General features: G+C 48.2%; 1 protein-coding gene across 1 annotated transcript in view; it reads left to right on the top strand.

The window, feature by feature from the left end:
• Positions 1–19758, top strand: part of LOC142312279 (uncharacterized) — a 172771-nt gene that overhangs the window by 53276 nt on the left and 99737 nt on the right. The window lies entirely within an intron of this gene.

Raw genomic sequence — 19758 nt, 5'->3', positions numbered from 1 at the left:
CGTTCTCTCTCTCTCTCTCGTTCTCTCTCTCTCTCTCGTTCTCTCTCTCTCTCTCGTTCTCTCTCTCTCTCTCGTTCTCTCTCTCTCTCGTTCTCTCTTTCTCTCTCTCTCTCGTTCTCTCAAATTCAAATTCAAATTCAAATTCAAATATGCTTTATTGGCAGGACCAAAATACAATTAGTGTTGCCAAAGCAAGAGAAATACAGTAAGTGTGGTGGGAGGGGATCAGGGTTATGGGGAGTTGGGGGGCACAATTTGGGCTCTGACAGTCCATTTAGGGGTCTTAGGTTCCCCTCAGCTTATGACATGTGGTGACATATTGGGCGGCGATCTCCACCATTGATTCCTCTTCCCCCAGTAGGAAGCGGAGTTTCATGTCCTCATCCATGGATGGAAAGCCCGGGCTATGGGTGGTAAATTTCTGGAAGTGGGAGCCCCTCACTGCTGAGTATTTGTCACAGTGCAGTAGGAAATGCGTCTCGTCCTCCAGAGCCCCCTGCTGGCAGTGCTGGCACAGTCTGTTCTCTCGCGGCTTGTATGTCTGTCGGTGCCGCCCTGTTTCCACCTCTAGGCTGTGGGCACTCAGTCTGTACAGGCTCAGGGTCTGCCTGTCTTTGGGGTGGCGTAGCCTTTCCAGATATGGGGCCAGAGTGTAGTCCCTCCCAGTGACCGGTAGATGGTGAGTTTCTGGGAGTTCTCTCTCTCTCGTTCTCTCTCTCTCGTTCTCTCTCTCTCGTTCTCTCTCTCTCTCGCTCACTCTCGCTCTCGTTCTCTCTCTCTCTCTCTCGTTCTCTCTCTCTCTCTCTCGTTCTCTCTCTCGTTCTCTCTCTCTCTCGTTCTCTCTCATTCTCGCTCTCTCTCGTTCTCGCTGTTTGTTGCTGATCTATGCCTCTCTATACATATGAATATAAATGTACATGTAAATATATTTGTATGCTGAGTCGGGAAGGGGAATTTATTGGGGTGAGGGAGGGATGGGGATTGTTTTGCATACTTGCAGGTATGCGTAATTTGAAGCAAAACAATTTAATAAAAAATTATCTGATTTAAAAAAAACCCCAAAAAACAGCTTATTAAAGCATTTCCCAACACTCCTCATTAGTGATCACACAACATCCGGCCTGTGATTGCGCCGGTGACGTCCTCACTGCTGTAGTGCAGAGTATTCTCCTCCTGTCAGTGTAATTGTAGCACCCCTGAGACTGGTCTCTACAGGGTATATCATTATATCCTTCCCGAGCAGAAAGCGGTTAACCCGGTAAGTTCACACACACCTCACACTCTAATTAGAACAAGGGCGGTTGCCATAGCAACTGAAAATCCCCAGACCGAAGAGTCATCTAGAGGGAGGGGGGAACAGAGTGAGTATTTACAGAGCAGACAGGAAGTCAAGGCAGTAGTGATGGGCAGCCTGGCTCTTTTTGGTGATCCGGTTCCTATGGCTCCGCTCACCAAAAAGAGCCAGATCTTTCAGATCGTTCTTGGCTCCTTATAAAATATATGTTCAGCCCAGGTAAACACATATTTAAGATTATAGTAATGTTGCAAAAACTACGCCCACCCGCGACCTGCGGCTAAACCCCGCCCACTTATAAGTGACCAATTAGATTGTTGAGTAGGCGGAGTTTAGCCCCGGGTGGGCGGGGGTTCAGCGGCGAAAAGAGCTGTTTAGAGATTTTAGTGGCTCTCTTTGGTCATCCGGCTCCTGTCAGTCACAGCAGGGAGCCGGATCTTAGTGTTGGATCGTTCGCGACCGACACATCACTACAAGGCAGAGTTCCAGTCAGACAGAGACACAGCAGACATCCTGTAGAGCAGCTCCTTGGGGGTTGCTGCCAGGCACTCCTCAGGGAGGCAGAACAGAACTCTCTGTGATGTAACACCTCACCGACCTCTGTAGGAGTCTCCTGCAGAGGGGAGTCAGCCAGACCGGGGCTAGTAACACCTGGAGGGATAAGACCCGGTATCAGTAATCGTGGGACGAAAGGAGTACGGTCGCCAGGGAGAGTACGGAGTGAGTACTTAGGGGACTGAGCAGAGGTGGGGTGCATAGCCCTAAAGCAGGAGGACACTCACATGATAAATCTGCCCGGTGAGGGGACCATCAAGGACCTCACCGACCTTAGTGTCCGGGGCACAGCAGCAAAGAGGGAACCTGGCAACTGGAACAGAGGTCCAACCCACGGAGGGGGGAACGGGGACACATGTCTAGCTCAATAGAGGTTCAAACTGCCTGCCATACGGGCCAAGACAGAGAGAGAGCAGGAGGGGATCCCAAGACGCTTCAGGCCACAAGGACCCACCAAGTACAAAGTTGTGCACGGAGGAGAAAGCCCACTGATTACCAGACCGGACCTCTGACCTGCCCGGGATCGACCAGAGTCTCCGACAGCAAGGACCAGCACCGGGGTGCGATACCATCTTAATCAGAGAATAAAAGCTTCTGGAATCCACATCCAGTGACTCTGTGAGTAAATACTGCCACTCTCCCGTTGACTGCTGCCCCGTTCTCACCAACCTCCCGGGGTCCCGCTCCGACTGTGGGGAGCGATACCATCCTGGCTGCACCCAACACCTGCCCCGAAGAGGAGACTCTGCAGCGATGGCTTATTTCTGGCCACACACCACAGGTGGCACTGCGAAACATCCCCATTCAGTACTGCTCCTGGGGAAGGAAAAGTCGCAGAAAGGGTCTGCGGAGAAGGAGGCCGAGACCCCAGTCACCGCTGCAACCGGCGACACACTTCCCAGGCACCCGTCGCCCTCCTTCCATCCCCATTTACACCGGACATCTGTTTGTCTTTTTCATGTAGCTGACGGGGCCATGGAGCCATGTCAGACCAGTCACAGCAACCCCAAGAAACCACTGGCTCGGTGACAAGTACCCTAGGGCCCCGTGGGGCGCAACATAATAGTAACGGCCCTGTACACAGGAGATAACTGTCCTCTGAACCATCATTGCGCTAACTGCTTCTTTCCCGACTCCCCCATACACCAACACTCCAGCGTTCCTGTCTGTCTCACACCTCTATGGTGTTTTGCAATCGTTGTTGGTGCCAATTTGATTTTGTAACATTTTCACACTTCTCCTGTTTTTATGTAATATAGAGTAGGCGAAGGCGGTGATAAGGTGACCATGGGTCACAACTGTTGCCAGCGATGACCAAATGCGGAGAGGGTCCCGGTACCCCCCTCGGTTTCCCTTAACCTCAATGAGATACAGACAGAGACAGGTATCTACACATAAGGCAAGAGAGTGTGCGCTCTGAACTACAAGTTTATTTTCACTTACAGGGTTTATCAAGCTAATTTGGGCGTAGCTATGTCGTATGCATAATCATTAGTTTCGATTCTCGTCATAAGCGTGGATTTCACTTCTCAGCAAAAAGCATAACTCTCATTGTCCTTGGCTAGGCGCAAGTCTTATCTCTGTCCTTGGGAAGACATAACTTTCTCAGCGTCTACAGTCTGTTTGTGCTCTTTTGCAAGCAGCATGAATTTCTGTGAATTTTTATCCAATTAGAGTTAACTGTTTCCTCACAATCTCCCCTTTGGTGTGCGTGATTGGACTGGGTCCTATCGAGAAGCTGGAATAGCAGGCTGGTCACCAGATGCTGTCCAAGCCACGGGTTGCCTGGGGATGTGAAGTCTTCAAATCCACATCCGTCCTCCGGGTACTGAGCCTGCATACCTCCCGACAAGAGTCACATCCTAATACGCCAAAGTGATTCTATGGGAAAGAGCTGTTAGAAATTTCATATTGGTGCTGAATAATCACTGTATTTGCATTTCTTCATGCAGCAGGAAAATAAGGCCATTAACAATTTAAACACTACATAGGAAACTACTAGAGCAGCACTTGGAATACTGATTGCAGTATCCCCATTAACCATCCTCCTATTCCCTTAAACCAGTTTGCGGGGTTGAACATTGAGAAGGTATTGCTCCACCAAGCATCTGAGCTCCTGAGTACCTCCTCATCATGTCTTTTCCTCAGCTTTTGTATCTCAGTTAGACTGGCTTGCGCTTTTAGGCTATGTGCCCACGGGGAAAGTGTCCTGCGGATATATCCGCACGACATTCCGCAGGTGCTCCCAGGAAACAGCACCACAACTTTTGTCTGTTTCCATGCTGCGGAATGTCGTGCGGATATGGTGCGGGCTTTCTGCATTGAGGATACAGTACCATGGCTTCGGCACTGCATCCTCAATGCAGAACAAGTGCTGCCATGATCGGGGAAGTTTATACTTACCTCCATCATGCAGCACCTCGCTTTCCGGCGGCCGGGTCACTGTCAGGCACTGTCTGGTTTCACTGTGCTGGAGGTGGGCGAGCCTGAACTAGCTCCGGCTGTCACATGACCGGAGCTCGTGCAGGCTCCGCCCACCTCTTCCTTCCTGTACCTGGCTGGATCCACCGCGCTGCTGCCGCTGCCGCTACACCGGACGGAGAAAGTGACTCGGGTCTCTATCAAGGCAGGTAAGTATATGGGACCCTGCGGAGAAATCCGCTACAATAATTGACATGCTGCAGATTTTTCCGCATGGAAATGTGCACGATTTCCGCTGCGGAAAAATCCGCAGCGTGGGCACAGCATTTCCCAAATGCCAAAGAAATGGCTGGGGAGTAGCTGTGCTGCAGATTTTCGGAAAATCCGCGGCTTTTCTGCGAGAAATCCGCGGCAAAATCCGCGCATTTTCCGCAGCGTGGGCACATAGCCTTAGGGTTCCTTTTGGATCTATGTAGTTACAACAGCTGGGACCTATTATCTGGCACATCCCTGCTTGGGCCACTGTGAGGTAATCCAGTACCAAAGTATGTTGGTTGGGTACAATGATTAATTGTCTCTGTATGGCAATGGTACTGTTTGTTGCTTGGAGAACCTCAAAAATTTGATCATTAAGATAGTCTGTGCTTTCTACCAACTTATCATACATCTGCATCACCATAGGGTAGAGAAAAAGGGTACTGAAGAATTTGTTGATGTGGCTCATTTGAACTACATGGGGTCGGCCGCTAGGCCTGTCTTTGTTATCTGCCACTCTTTTTACCAGTAAGTGGAGAGGCTTTTTTCCTGCCGGTATATCAGTAGTATTAATAATGAAAGTGGCAGGCGTCAAACGGGCTAGAGTGCAAGTGCCATTTACTCCCACTGGTAGCCATTTGTAGGCGTTGTAGCCACAAATCCAGTAGGTTTGTGGCGGGAGATCCCAGATGGCAGAATGTTGTAGTATAATTCTATGTACTATATCTATAAAGGCTGATACATTTTTCAGCATACACCATCCGGGAAGTTGGCCTAGGGGACTACAATACCCTGCGGACTGTTCACCACAGGTTTCTCGGCCAGGCACATACGGGTTTGAATCATTGCACCATAAATTTCCGGGTTTGGAATAACGAGTATCATTTGTGCCTTCTGGAAACAATGAATTATATGCCCACCTGTGGTCATGCAGATGTCTCTCTAACAGCAAGGGTTTAAATGCATCTGTACTGTCAGAGGTTCGCCCAAAACTTATTTTAATTCCTTCCATTGGAATATTACCCACAATAGGTGTTTTTGTAAAATTACGGGGTACCCAGCGATTGCCTTTAAGGGATAAATATTGTTGGGTTCCGGGAAGGCCGGTAGTAAGGTTGCCGTGCCACCAGGGGAAATCTACCCATCCTACTATTGGTATGGGTACACTAGTGTTCCACAATTTTTGATACTTTGTTTCATTAACTGATAGTCTATTGTAACAGCCTCCCCATTGGAACACCTCATTTATTGGGACTGGTATAGCTAAGTAAGGCATGGAGAAGGCTGTCCCAGGCGCGTGTGTACATATCCAGCAGTCTGTGATCTCAAGTTTTTCAGCTAACACTTCGTGGTGGGTCTCAAATGAATTCTGCCGTGGTGTAGAAGGCCCCAGAAAGGAAATACACATGGAAATACTTATCAGCAGTATTAGGCCTTCTTGCAGTGACTGGCATGGACCCATGTCGATCTTCCCTCTAGTTTGACGGCGGTTGGTGTGGTCAGCTGGACAGTCAAAGGTCCTTCGAATCGGGGCTCGAGGGTCTTTCTCACGTGCTTCTTCAGGTAGACCCGATCACCAGGCTTTAGGGAGTGGGTTCCTGGAACGGCATCGGGGTCGGGTAGAGAAGAATAGACCCTTTGGTGGGTTTCAGTTAGTCTCTGCTGCAGGGAGACAACATAAGATGTTAGGCTATCACATTGCAGTTGTAATTCCTGCGGGAAATAGCATCCTAATCTGGGTGCGCTTCCAAAAAGTATTTCGAATGGTGAGAGCCTATGCTTTCCCTGCGGGGTGGTCCTTATAGAGTAAAGAGCTATGGCGAGACATTTTGTCCAAGGTCTACCAGTCTCCTCCACTGCCTTGGCTAGTTTGAGCTTTAGAGTTCCATTTAACCTTTCCACTTTCCCTGATGACTGTGGGTGGTAAGCTGTGTGTGTAAGGCTGACTGAATGCCTAAGAGGGAACAGGTATTCTGGAAAATGTGTCCAGTAAAATGGGTACCTCGGTCTGACTCTATGACTTCGGGGAGTCCAAACCGGGGTACCAGCTCACAGGCCAATTTCTTTGCTGTGATTTTGGCCATGGCTGAGCTGACAGGGTAGGCCTCTGGCCATCTTGAGAAGAGGTCTACACAGACAAGTACAAATTCGTAGATGCCATGTCTTGGCAGTTGGATATAGTCTATTTGTACTCTTTGGAATGGGGCAAACGTCTTTGGCATGTGTCTTTGCGGGGTTTTTGTTAGTTGGCCTGGATTATGCTATTGACAGATGTGACAAGCTTTTATTCTCTGGGAGGCGTATTGTCTGAACCTGGGGCTACCCAATGAGGCTGCATCTGGTTCATGATTGAATTTGTGCTACCATGCGTAGGGTAGTGGAGTATTTGGAAAATGGCAGGGAACCAACTGCGTGGCAGGACGGAAAGTCCATTTAGGCGCCAAATCCCCTCCACTTTTTGTGACCCCTTGGCCCGCCATCCGACCTTTTCTTCCTCGGAGGCGTTTTCCTATGTCTCAGAGAGGTTCTGCGTGTCTTCCTCCGTCGTTGACACTGTTTCCGTCTCCTTCAAAGGGAGTAAGGCTGCTTGCTTTGCTGTTTGGTCGGCCAAGTGATTTCCCCTAGCCTCGGGTGTTTGGGCCTTGGTGTGGACAGCAACGTTTATGATTGCCAACTGCTTTGGTTTCAAGGCTACTTCCATTAGTTTTTTCACAGGCTCCATGCCTGATGGGATTTCCTGCCGCTGTGAGGAATCCTCTAGTTTGCCAGAGAGTGCCAAAATCGTGCACAATGCCGTGTGCATAGGCTGAGTCCGTGTAGATGTTTGCTGTTCGTTCTTGCAGAAACTCAATTGCCCAAATAAGGGCGAGAAGTTCTGCTTCTTGGGCAGATATGTGCGGAGGTAGTGGTTGCCTGGTTATGACTTCATGTAAGGTCACTACCGCAAATCCGGTATGAAATTTGCCTGTTTCGTCGGCATATCTACTACCATCCACAAAAAGTTCAAAGTCTGGATTTGTAAGTGGTGTTGTTTGAATATTGTGCAAGGGCTTCGCCTCATGCTGGATGAGTTCTTGACAACCGTGGCCAAATGGTGCGCTGGTACGTTTGTTACTCTCTTCCTCTGTCCCCCCTTCTAAACTTGTGAAGATCAGAAGATCAGCAAGGTTTAGACTTGTAACGCGAGCGAATGAGATGTTTGGGGGTAGCAATAGCGCACATAGAAGTCTGACTTGTCTTGCCATGGAGAGGTGTTTCAGCTGCACTTGGTTGAGAACAGCATAGATATGGCTGGTAAGGATGGTGGTCGGGAAATCGAGTGAGATTTCGGATGCTTTCTGCAGTATGTTTGAAACTGCTGTGACAGCACGAACACAGGTTGGTGCTGCTTTGGTGACGTTGTCGCGTTGAGAAGAGTAGTACCCAATTATATGATGTTTTTCTGTCTTCTGGGTGAGTACTCCTACTGCAAATTTTTGAAGCTCTGCTACGAACAGGTAGAAGTTGAGATCGTAATTTGGCAGTGCCAAAGCCGGAGCATCAATCATTAGTTCCTTGAGGCGCTGGAAGCTTTGTCGAGCTTCTTCTGTAAGGAAGAATGGAACATTCTTAGTGCAATCATATAGTGGTTGCATAAGTAGTGACGCATTGGGAATCCATTGTCTTGCCACTGAGGTTGGCACCCTAAACCTAAGCGCTGTGGCGCCCCCACTCAACGAAGACTCACCCTGCTTTCCCTTCGCTGGTCTATTGTGCAGCTAATCTGGGAAGGTTATTTATTCCTGAGTCGAGACAGCTATAGCTCGTCAATGATTTTTTCACGAGCATCTGTTTATCTGTGATATAATTTTCATGGATTTCAATATGGGTCAATTTAATTGTTGATCCTAAATATATTTATTGGTACCAAAAATTACATATTATCCTCAAACCAGTGTAACCATAATTTTTATGTGGTCTTTCATACTAATTTTAATGGTGAGGTTATAATTATTACACACAGCATGGGTATTGTTATGCCATCAGGTCCGTTTTTGCGATTCCTCAAGCCCTTTTAAAAATATTAAATATCGCATCTTCCTGAGAGATTATAGGAGTCCCTTTAGGAAATATGATTGAGCTTTATCCCTGGGGATGATTTGTCCTGATGTACGTCATATATGGACGGAACGTGCTGTCGGCACTATGTTTTCCTCGGGGAGGCTTATTGTGGTCTAGCTCAGTACTTCCCTTATTCAGTATGAGTGATTCCATCTGTGGAACGCATGATGCGTTCCACGGCACGCTGAATATAAGCAGCGGTCCGGGATGAAGTCCGCTGACATCACTTCCTGTGACGCTGGAATACACCAGCGTCACTTTCGGGGATTTCCCATATTGTTAGCGCTCCATATCTGGACCTGTTGAACCCACGTCATCTCCTATGACGACTATAGTATAACCTCACTTCCGGCTTTCCGGAGCTGTGGGCGGCGTTTAGCGCCATTTTTAAACACAGGCGCTGTCTGTGCAGCGCGGGACGCCGGTGACCAAGCTCTACACGTGGCGGATTGCAGCCAGTGTTTCCTACCCTAATAGGGAGCCCCTGATGAACCCCGATGTGACTTACGATCGGGGGGAAACGCGTTGGGCAATGCTTTGTGGTGTCAATCTGGACCCTGATGTACTTACATCCGTCATAGGACTTCTATAAATAAGCTAAGTACTATGCTTACATTTGGAAATTTCTATTATGGTTATGTGGACCTTATTAACTGTTTCATAATCCACTGCATGTATCATCTTCTGTGAAGTTTATTCTGCCTTCTGTGAAAGTGTAAGAAAAACCTGCTGTTGCCTTCTGTGAAGTGTGCACCCTATACTTAATAATGCTTACGGACTGATGGTTCCCAAAATCTTGTGAGGGAGTTCTGGTACGTGACTATTGGGTCACTAGGAGATTCTATTTAGGGCAATATTGGCCTGAGTTTTTTTGTCAAGAAAAACCACGATTATCTCCTTACTGTCTGTATTTAGAGGGTGCTCATTGAGTATTTTCACGGATTCTAAGAGGTATATTTAAGGTATCTATGCACTTTGCACACTTATTGGTTTATTAATATTCCCTTGGGCATGTGCAGAGACACATGAGTGGAATGAGTAAGCACTTTAATAACTACTTATGTGCCTATTTTTTGAAGAGTAACAACACTGTTAGTATGGTCCATTTTTTAACACTATAAATTACTGAATCTATACTGCTCTATTATTATGATTGTATGAGATCCCCTTTGAGTATTTTCTATAAGTGCAACCGCCCCTCACTTCCTCCTTCCCAGATTAGCTGCACAATAGACCAGCGAAGGGAAAGCAGGGTGAGTCTTCGTTGAGTGGGGGCGCCACAGCGCTTAGGTTTAGGGTGCCAACCTCCGCGGCAAGGCAGGGCCTCTACAGGGTTCGTTTGGCCATACCCTGGTTGCACTTTCTAACATTGGATCAGGTATCCATACACATTGATTGATTTTTTCAATAGGCAGTATTAACTGTTTTTTGAAAGGGACGTATATTTTCCCCCCCCTTGTTGTCGCCAGTGTGACCTCTTCACTCCTAGAGGGGTCTCCTAGTTTCTTGGGATTGGGTGTCCCATATTTATGTGTTTTGTTTGTTTGTTTGGGGTATGTTTTAACTGCAGTAATAATAAAAATTGAAAAAGTTTAAGGGGTTTTGTTTCTTTGGTCTATACACTTGAATTCCCCCTACAATAAAGTTTCTATGGTCTTGTTGAATCCATTGTCTGCAGAATGATATGAGTCCTAAAAATCCTCTGAGTTGTTTGAGGTTCCCAGTGACGCCTGCTTTCTTGATCACTTCTTGCCTGTCCGGGCTGAGATGCTTTTGTCCTGCAGAGAGACAATGACCCAGGAAAGTGACCCTTGTCTTGCAGAATTGTAACTTGTCCTTACTAGCCTTGCATCCTGATTTTGCTAGGAAGGTTAGAAGACTTAGGCTATGTGCGCACTAGGCGTTTTTGCCGCGTTTTTGTGCTGAAAACGCAGTGACATTGCTTCCCCAGCAATGTCAATGGGTTTTCAGAAGTGCTGTCCTCACACAGCGTTTTTTTTTAGCTGCGTTTTTGTGGTGACCACAAAAACGCAGCATGTCAATTATTTCTGCGTTTTCCACTGCGTTTTTCACTCATTGAATTCAATGAGATGTTAAAAACGCAATGAATAACGCATATAGCCGCGTTTCTATGACTAAAAACGCAGCTATAAACGCAAGGGGTGGGTACTACAGTGACGTGTACAGGAAGAGGATTCCTTCTGTTGGTAAACACAGAAGCATGAATCCTCCCGGTACCGTCACCGCTGCCTCCACCTCCCGTCCTGTGCATGTCAGCTCCGTGCGGCGCCATGTCTGGGCGGGAGGTGGAGGCAGCGGCGAAAACCAAAGTGAACAGTAGAAAAAAAAAAATGTCATATACTCACCTGTCCGCAGGGTCCCGGTGCCATGCCCGCTCCCATCTCCTCCCGGTCCCGCCGCTCTGGCGGTGTGCAGTCTCCCCGGGGCAGGACCTTGCTTGCAGGACCTGGCGCTGATCACCTGATGCAGTCACCTGACGCATCAGCTGATCGCGGTGTCGCCGGCTTTTTCGCGCCCGGCCGGCTATCAGCTGATCCTGCCGTCAGGGGACTTCATCAGCTGATTACCGGCAGCTCCGGCAGCGATCGTATAGGATCAGACTCCTGTCCAATCGATCGCTGCAGGAGCTGCCGGTAATCACCATAGCACATAAGTGAGTATTATTTTTTTTTTTTTTTCTACTGATGCATCTGCTGATTGTATAATCGGCTTTTATACAATCAGCTGATGTGTGATGGGATTCAGGCACTTGATCCTGACACATCATCTGATCGCTCTGCCTTCCAGCAAACCGATCAGATGATATTGGATCCGGATTGGACGGCGCGGGACCCTGACCCAGGATTACTGCGGAGGGGGGTTTATTTCAATAAAGATGGAGTCACTAATTGTGTTGTGTTTTATTTCTAATAAAAATATTTTTCTCTGTGTTGTGTTTTTTTTTTATCATTACTAGAAATTCATGGTGGCCATGTCTAATATTGGCGTGACACCATGAATTTCGGGCTTAGGGCCAGCTATACAGCTAGCCCTAACCCCATTATTACCTAGCTAGCCACCCGGCTTCAGGGCAGCTGGAAGAGTTGGATACAGCGCCAGAAGATGGCGCTTCTATGAAAGCGCCATTTTCTGGGGTGGCTGCGGACTGCAATTCGCAGTGGGGGTGCCCAGAAAGCATGGGCACCCTGCACTGTGGATTCCAATCCCCAGCTGCCTAGTTGTACCCGGCTGGACTCAAAAATTAGGCGAAGCCCACGTCATTTTTTTTTTTTAATTATTTCATGAAATAATTAAAAAAAAAGGGCTTCTCTATATTTTTGGTTCCCAGCCGGGTACAAATAGGCAGCTGGGGGTTGGGGGCAGCCCGTACCTGCCTGCTGTACCCGGCTAGCATACAAAAATATGGCGAAGCCCACGTCATTTTTTTTTTCTTTTTGGGCAAAAAACTGCATACAGTCCTGGATGGAGGATGCTGAGACTTGTAGTTCTGCAGCTGCTGTCTGCTCTCCTGCATACACTAGTGAATGGAGGATGCTGAGACTTGTAGTTCTGCAGCTGCTGTCTGCTCTCCTGCATACACTAGTGAATGGAGGATGCTGAGACTTGTAGTTCTGCAGCTGCTGTCTGCTCTCCTGCATACACTAGTGAATGGAGGATGCTGAGACTTGTAGTTCTGCAGCTGCTGTCTGCTCTCCTGCATACACTAGTGAATGGAGGATGCTGAGACTTGTAGTTCTGCAGCTGCTGTCTGCTCTCCTGCATACACTAGTGAATGGAGGATGCTGAGACTTGTAGTTCTGCAGCTGCTGTCTGCTCTCCTGCATACACTAGTGAATGGAGGATGCTGAGACTTGTAGTTCTGCAGCTGCTGTCTGCTCTCCTGCATACACTAGTTCTGCAGCTGTCTGCTCTCCTGCATACAATGAACATTTTGAAGAAGGAAATGACATCAGACCTTTTTTTTTTTTTTTTTTTTCATCAACAATCTTTAATGGCATTGTGCACTGATTAAAAACGCAGTGAGCAAAAACGCAGCAAAAAACGCACCAAATTGCGGCAAAAACGCATGCGTTTTTGCCGCGTTTTTTTAGCCGCGGGTGCGTTTTTTAGACAAAAACGCACATAAAAACGCAGCGTGAAAAAAACGCCTAGTGCGCACATAGCCTTATTGAAGCCTTTTTACATTCTTCTTCGCTAGTAGTAGTAGGTCATCCACGTACTGGAGAAGAACACAGTGGTCAGGGGGCTTCCAGCCTTGAAGGACACTACTCATAGCCTGAGTATATAGAGTAGGGGAATGCTGCATCCTTTGTAGCAGTCTTGTCCACGTGTATTGGTTTTGTTTATGCGTGAATGCAAAGAGGTCATGACATGCTGGATCCAAGGGTACTATGAAAAAAGCATTGGCAAGATCGATGACCATGTAATGGGTAGATGTAGCCCGTACCTGTGTGAGCAGCGTATGTGGATTGGGAACAACGGGAGTGAGGGGCTCCAGTATTGAGTTCACTGCCCTCAAATTGTTTACCATGCGGTACGTGATTGAGTCACCTTTCTTCATTGTTTCTTCTTGACTGGAAATAGCGGAGTATTGTATGGAGACTTATTAGTTCTGAGAGCTTCTGACTTCACTAGTTCTTTTATTTGGTGATCCAGGGCAGCTTCCTGTTGAGCGTTAAAAGGATATTGTCTTAGCTGTGGTGGTGTAATTCCAGGTTTGACTGAAACTTTTACGAGGGGCACAGGTAGTGTGCCGAGGTCAGTTTTCGATGTGGACCAGAGTTTTGCGGGAACTTGGAGAAGTACAGGGTCCGTGTTTGCTTCCTGTGTGGCATCAAATTCTGGTCGATCTTCGATCATCTGAATGGTGCTCAGGACTTCTTCAGGAATATCTTCCGGTATTCGTAAGACAGCGGAACCATCTTCATTATAGACAATCTGAGCCTGTAATCTTGATTGTACATCTGCTCCCATTAGGGCATCTCCACCCAGGAAGGACACTAAGAATTTGGACACGAATATGTGTGGTCCCAGTTTCTCCTTTAATGGATGCGTTATTGGGATTATCTTGGCTTGTCCATCAAAACCGGATACTATAGTAGACTCGGGCGAGATGGAGTCTTCTGGTACCAGGTCCCTTGGGAGCACGGAGCGTGAGGCTCCCGAGTCCACCAGAGCCCTTATTTCCCTATTTCCAATTTGAAGGGGGACGTGTATAAATGGACCTCTGGCATCCCTATCCCGTGCTGCCGCAAGTCAGGCAGTCTTTTCCTCCTGAATCTTGGGTTGGTTTTGAGTTTCCCTCTTTTTCTTTCTACAGTCTCTGATCACGTGTCCTTTTATCCCACAATAGTAGCAGATCGGTCTCTTTCTTCTTGTGACTTCTGGCTGACCGTCTACTGCCGCTATGACGACTTTCTTGGTCCTTTTATCCTTTTTGCGTCGGTTTCTAAACCATTTGCTTTGTTGACTAGAAGATCTATGTCTTCCATGTTCCTCCATTCGGGACAGCACGCTTTCAACCTATCTGCCAGAGGTGCATGTATTCCATCCATGAAGGATCTTACCATGAGGCAACGTATCACACCCGCTTGTAAGTCCAGCCCTTCATATGCGAATGACTGCATCAATCTATAGTAAAAGGAACTGACATTCTCCACAGGACCTTGGTGTACTGGTTCCATTGTGCCCTTAGTTCTTTGTTCCTGGGCGCAGAAAAGATTGAGTGCTATCATAAAGGCTTGGCTGGATGCCACAGTCCGGGTATCGTCCGGAACATTCCCTGCCAGATGGGCAGTGAGTTTGGCATACATTTTGACTCTACATAAACCCTCCATGTCCAACCAAGTGCTTCGGTAAGAGACCTGTATTTAGGCCACGTAACGTGAAGAACTAACGGGGTTTCGAGTCGGGTCAAGGGCATTTTCCAGGAAAGCCATCTGATCGGCAGGAGTCCAAGGTACATATACATCATATGCATGAGGAAGTGGATCTCTGGCAGCATCTGGATGTGCTGGGTCGACAGGTGGTGTTATGTAGACTCTTCTTTCCACTACGAGATATAGATGTGCTGGTGCTGTGGCTTGTTTATGATGTGGGGTTCCACAAGCCAGACAAGTTTCTCCCCAATCCGGGTTTTGTTGGCCACAATTGGTGCAGGTCCATCCCTGGGGTCCTGCTATTTGTGGGGTCGTTACAGGAGTAGTTGACGGGTACGGGGGAGGCTCAATATCCTTATTAGCCTTTTTCTCAGTTTCTTCCCAGGTTTCTGATTCTTCATGGTATATCCAACCTTGATCATGGGCTGTCTTTGCCATGTCAGAAAGAGTTCTGACTACTTCAGTCCATGATTTATCTGCTATTACTCCTCCTCTGGTAGTTATTATCTTGTTCCATTTGTTGGGGTCCAGTTGATCCTTCCCCTTCAATCCAAATGTCATAAAAACTTCCTTGGACTGACTAGCTATACTTTTCCCATGGTAGCACGTAATGAGATGCGGCAGGGTGCATCCAGTTCTATTCCTTTGATATTCCTTGACCCATTCTCCGTCTATTTTTTTCAGCTTTTAGACCCTTGAACGTCCCTTGGACTAACCTCGCCTATTCTGGAAGTACCTGGAGGCTGACTCCTTTTTCTGTATCCCTACTTAAGGTGGGGTCCTAACTTTGTTCAGAGGTGGCTGAGTATGGAGAATGGTAGTGGGTTACCATTCTTATAGTGGAGATATATTCTTTATCCGATAAAAATGGCAACTAGGGCTCCCCCACTCAACACCAGGGCGGTGAATAACACTTCCATTAAACAGGACAGACACAGGGGCGTGTCCAGGATGTTGAGCTGAGTGGACGTGGGGAAGAGGAGCTCCCATTGACCCACAGCTAAATCAGCACTTATCATAAGCACAAACCTACTCACCGGCTCTCAGGATGGGACCACGGAGGGTTAAACCGTCGCAGCAGGTATCGGTGGCCCCCCAGCTGCACACCATGGCTCTGGATGCTTTCTTGGGCCTGGAACAGGGTCCAGGGAAGGCCCGGACGCCATCTTTCCAGGAGCGTGGAGGGAAAATGGAGGCACCGGCCCGGTCTGCTAAGCAGCAAGAGGAGGAGGGGAGGGTGAGCGGGGACGTTGGGGGAAGTGGAGGAGACCCTGCAGCGGTTCCAGCAGGGAATGCCTTGGCTCAGCGGCCCTGCACTGCATTGGATCCTCAGGCACATCAGCAGCAGGCCCAGGAGCACATAATGGCGGCGGGAGATAAGGTGGAGGTCGGGGGACAGCCCTCCCCCCTGCCAGGAGAAGAAGGAACTGCAGCTACAGCTCGTAATCTCATGGAACAGAGCAACTTGCTTCCGCCCTCTGGGCCTCAGTGTGGAGATCACCCTCCCCAGCTTCCCCAGTACCAGACTAAAGCTCCAGTGTCTTATTACTGCAGGTGCTCACCTTAAAGGGCCAGACACCTCCAATAAGGACATGCACGATTTCATAAGTAAACTTCCTTCTAAAGAGGACTTTCAATGCCTCATACGTGAGGTCAAAGCAACTTGCAGGTCAGAAATAGCTGAAGTGAGGAGAGATTTGCAGCAATTGTCTGGCAGAATTGAATCCCTGGAGGAAGAGCATGACATCACCAGATCCCACGTATCAGAATTACACAAACTGGCAACATCTCAACAAAAAATTATGGAGGATATGCAGTCTCACATAGAGGATCTTGACAATAGAGGGCGCCGTTGCAATGTTCGTGTGAGGGGGGGTCCCAGAGTCAGATGGACCCGAGGACACAAGCTCCATACTACAATCCATCTTTAATGAAGTGTTGGATGCTCTCCCTTCTAACATCATCAAGCTGGACAGGCCACACAGGGCTTTACAGCCGAAGAATTTATCCACCCAACCACGGGACATCATTTGTTGCGTTCACGACTTCTGCACCAAAGAACTGATCATAGCTAAGGCTAGAATGAGGCGCAAGGCACCTGTGTTCAACGGCAAGGAAATCCAGCTTTTCCCGGATCTTTCTCGCATCACACTCCAGAAAAGGCGGCACCTCAAACCCCTCCTCACTAGCCTGAAGGAGCACCAGGTTCCATACCGCTGAGGCTACCCGTTTGCACTAACAGCGCGCAGAGGGAGGGGCCGCCCCCCCCTCCCCGTGTGGTCCAAGGTGGAGGGCGTGGGGCTTCGGGGGGGGAGAGGAGGTAGGGGTCACGGGTTGCTCCCCTTCCCCGGGTCATCGTTGATGACACTCCTTAACCTGGTGGGTACCTGTTTCTTATACCCTCTGAGTTCCACTGGCTGAGCATGCTTTGTGACATTTTGACTCTCTCTACAGCAAGCCTCTGACTGTCCATCTTGTCATCTGCGGCCTTCTGGGTCTGTTGGGCTGTGTCGGGGGGGAGGGCTGTAGCCACAATGATGCCACGGGAGGTAGGGGGGTTGGCGGGAGTCCGGTCCCCTTATTTGGAGTTAGTGGTTGAGGGTTTTTTTCTCCTTTTTTTCCTTTTGGCACGGGCCCGTGCCCACTGGACTGACCCCCGTGGGAGGGCTACTGGGGAGTGAGGTAGGTGACTCTCTTGGCCGAGAGCTGAGAACTCTTTTGAGCAAGTGGTTGCCCCTGCCTCTCTCGTGGATGGGGCGCATTGCGGAGGTTAAAATGAGCTTGCTCTCAAAATTATTATATTTCTTTGAAACCCTCCCAGTTAAGGTACCAATAAAGGAGCTGAAGTCCCTTCAGGCGGCTATCCTTAGATTTAATTGGTGTAACAAACGTCATAGGGTGGCCAGGGAGGTGTTGATGGCTCGAAGAAACAGGGGGGGAGGGGGGGTCTTTCTGTCCCGGACATCCTAAAATACTATTAGGTGGCCCATCTTAGGAGGATCCCCTGTTGGGTGTCCCTTTGGACATACAACAGGTGGACTGATATTGAAAAACTTTGGCTGGCGCCTATACACCCAAACGCGCTCCTGTGGCTTCCGGCCTGGTGCGATTCGCCCCCCCCCTCTTCTTGGACCGATGCAGTTCACTAAGGACCTCTGGGCATTTTGCATTAGAAGATTTCCTTTGGCGTCCCCCTGCTCCCCTCTGGTGTCCTTCATATACCAACTCCCAAGTAGTCTGGAGTCGGACATGGTGCACCCCTGGCTCAAGGCAGGTCTAATCAGATTTGCAGACATTATAGATGGAAGTATAATGCAGATCCATTCCTTTGAGTACCTTAGAGATAAATTCTCTCTCTTTAATCGAGAGTTTTTCCAATATCTGCAGATCAGAGTCTTGGCTGACTCCTTGTTTGGCAGGGCGGGGGCCTCGATTCCCACAGATTTTGAGAAAATTTGCAGAAGGGGCACTGACACTAGGGGACTGATTTCGGAAATTTACATATTGCTTTCTGAGTCACGGGAGGGGCCTGAGGGGTCTTTTCCATACATGCGGAAATGGGAGTCTCTATTGGGAAAGCGGATACTTCCTAAGGAATGGGCAGCAATTTGGGGCAACGCCGCCAAGACGTCAATATGCACACTATAGAAGGAAAATATCTATAAAATTTTGCTATTTTGGTACCACACTCCAGATTTCCTTCATGTCATAGACCCCTCCATACCGGCTTGTTGCTGGAGATGCTGGGGGGGGGGGGGGGGGCAGGGGCACCATTCTGCACATATCCTGGTCCTGTCCAGGGATAGTCCCCTTCTGGGAGCAGGTTAGAGGGTTGATCCACAAAGTACTATATATAGAGGTTGATCTTGATCGCCTGATCTATGTTCTGGGTCTTGGGAATGGGGGACTGGGAAAAAGGTCTCTAGGCTTTTGTCCCACATCCTTACGGCGGCCAGATGCTTAATTGCAAAGAATTGGAGGCAGCCAGGGACACCCTCATTCCAGAGCCTCAAGTATAGATTACTGGACGTTAGACGCATGGAACATCTCATGGCACTATTGAATGACACAGTTGACCGTTTCCAGGCCGTATGAGCACCATGGGATTACTTTGCGGGACAGGAGGATCTGGGAGACTGGAGTCTATGGGCCCTATGGAAGGAGTGTGGACTCTTGAAACCCTTCCCCTCTACTTCTCCTCTCCCCTCCTAACCCTCCTCACCTGTCCTGTCATTGTTTGTCTAGGTTCGATAAGAATTGTGAATTTTATTTTCTATTTTATGTATGAAAATTGAAAATCTCAATAAAAATTCAAAGTTTAAAAAAAAACAGGACAGACACACTATTCCCTTAGCAACACTCACTGTCTATGACAGTCGAGAAGGACAAAAGCACAGAAAAGCACAGAAAAAGCATCTACTGGCAAGAGTTCTTTTTTTCAGAGTTCAGTAGTGACCCGCCAATTACCCAGTTTTTACTCACAGTGTCCCTCTTGCAGCGGCGAGGAAAGAGGAGGACAGAGATGGGGAGCAAAAGAGCAGAAAAAACTTTCAACTCTTACCTGGCCAGGTGTTTTTGGTCCCCTCGTCCTCAGGATGGCAAGACAGTCCACTGGGTCCTGGGGGGTATGCGGGTCCCTGTTCGGGTGCCAGAAATGATAAAGTGACCATGGTTCACAACTGTTGCCAGCGATGACCAAATGCGGAGAGGGTCCCGGTCACCCCCTCGGCTTCCCTTAACCTTAATGAGATACAGACAGAGACAGGTATCTGCACATAAGGCAAGAGAGTGTGCGCTCTGAACTACACGTTTATTTTCACATACAGGGTTTATCAAGCTAATTTGGGCGTAGCTATGTCGTATGCATAATCATTAGTTTCGATTCTCGTCATAAGCGTGGATTTCACTTCTCAGCAAAAAGCATAACTCTCATTGTCCTTTGCTAGGTGCAAGTCTTATCTCTGTCCTTGGGAAGACATAACTTTCTCAGTGTCTACGGTCTGTTTGTGCTCTTTTGCAAGCAGCGTGAATTTCTGTGAATTTCTATTCAATTAGAGTTAACTCTTTCCTCACAGCGGAAATGACAGAAATAAATAATATCCAGAGTGAAAAAAAACAAACCATACAACACTGGCATTAAAAAAAAAAAATCTAATAAATGCATCAGACTTGTGTGTGTGAATCCGACGCATGATAAAATATTACAGCCTGGGGAAGACAGGAAACCTTCAT

Source organism: Anomaloglossus baeobatrachus, chromosome 5 (assembly GCF_048569485.1).
Source record: "Anomaloglossus baeobatrachus isolate aAnoBae1 chromosome 5, aAnoBae1.hap1, whole genome shotgun sequence".
Lineage (NCBI taxonomy): Eukaryota > Metazoa > Chordata > Amphibia > Anura > Aromobatidae > Anomaloglossus > Anomaloglossus baeobatrachus.
This window is presented reverse-complemented; position numbering and strand designations above follow the sequence as displayed.